Source organism: Lolium rigidum, chromosome 7 (genome assembly GCF_022539505.1).
Source record: "Lolium rigidum isolate FL_2022 chromosome 7, APGP_CSIRO_Lrig_0.1, whole genome shotgun sequence".
Classification (NCBI taxonomy): Eukaryota; Viridiplantae; Streptophyta; class Magnoliopsida; order Poales; family Poaceae; genus Lolium; species Lolium rigidum.
Genome location: NC_061514.1, coordinates 143,057,786 through 143,059,550, shown reverse-complemented (window position 1 = coordinate 143,059,550; position 1,765 = coordinate 143,057,786).

The window sequence follows — 1,765 nt, the reverse complement described above, 5'->3', positions numbered from 1 at the left end:
ATGTGTACTAAAGGAGAACGAACTCTATGTCAACCTGAAGAAGTGTGTTTTTCTTCAAACAAAACTTATTTTCTTGGGCTTTGTCATAACAAGTGAGGGCACTCACGTTGATGACTCTAAAGTTAAAGCAATCAGAGAATGGCCAACTCCAAAGACTATTTCTGAGGTGAGAAGTTTCCATGGCCTTGCAACTTTCTATAGGCAGTTTATGAAAAATTCCAGTACCATCATGGCACCAATTACTGAATGCCTAAAGAAAGGGAACGAATCTGCTGAAACTAGTTTCAAGGAGATAAAGGAAAAACTCTCACAAGCTCCTGTCTTAGTACTACCCGATTTCACTAAAAAAATTGAGCTAGAGTGCGATGCAAGCGGAGTAGGCATTGGGGTTGTTCTATCTCAAGAACGAAAACCCATTGCATTCTTTAGTGAGAAGCTAAGCGAAGCAAGACAGAAGTGGAGTACCTATCGGCAAGAATTGTATGTTGTTTTCCGGGCTTTAAAGACCTGGGAAGTCTATTTGTTGCCTAAGGAGTTCATTGTTTACAGTGATCATCAATCCTTGAAGCATTTTAGAAATCAAAAGCATGTGGATCGCATGCTAGCAAGATGGGCAGCATATTTGGAGAGGTTTAACTACCTTATTGTGCATAAATCTGGAACAACCAACAAAGTCGCCGATGCTTTGAGTCGTCGTGCATGCCTCTTGACTTCTTTCGAGGCTGAACTTCCAGGCATGGATCAAATAAAGGAGTTGTATGAAGAGGACGAAGATTTCGGCCATGTTTGGGTAAAGCACCTAAGAGACCAACCATTAGGCGACGGCTATTTAGTGCAAGATGGTTATCTCTTCAAGGGTGATCGGTTATGCATCCCAAGAAGTTCTCAACGTGACAAGTTGATTAGAGAGCTCCATTCAAGTGATCTTAGTGGCCATGTGGGACGTGACAAGACTATCGCTAATCTAGAGGCTCGTTACTATTGGCCACAATTGAAGAGAGATGCTGGAAAGTTTGTTCAGTGATGCCCCGCATGTCAAGCATGCAAAGGCCAGGTCCAAAACTCAGGGTTATACATGCCTTTGCCTATTCCTGATGGTCCATGGGAGGATATCTCTATGGACTTCGTCTTGGGTTTGCCAAGAACAAGGCGTGGGAATGATGTTCCACATGTCAAGCATGCAAAGGCCAGGTCCAAAACTCAGGGTTATACATGCCTTTGCCTATTCCTGATGGTCCATGGGAGGATATCTCTATGGACTTCGTCTTGGGTTTGCCAAGAACAAGGCGTGGGAATGATGTTGTGTTTGTGGTGGTGGACAGATTCTCCAAAATGGCTCATTTCATCCCATGCCGCAAGACAACAGATGCTCATCATGTTGCAAATTTATTCTTCCGAGAAGTGGTCAGACTTCATGGGGTTCCACGGTCCATTGTTTCAGACCATGATAGCAAGTTCCTTGCTGCATTTTGGTTGACTTTGTGGAAGCAATTCAACACCGAGTTAAAAAATTCTACTACAGCTCATAACAGATGGTCAAACAGAAGTGGTGAACAAGTCTTTGGGTAATCTGATCCAGCGCATTTGTGGTGATAAAAAGGGACAATGGGATTTAGCTTTATCTTTTGCTGAATTCTCCTACAACAACTCCATAGATCAACAGGAAGGAGTCCTTTCTCTATTGTCTACACTAAAGTTCCAACACATGTGGTGGATCTGCTGAAGCTACCATCAAAGGGAAGCTCAAAGGCAGCATTGTCCTTTG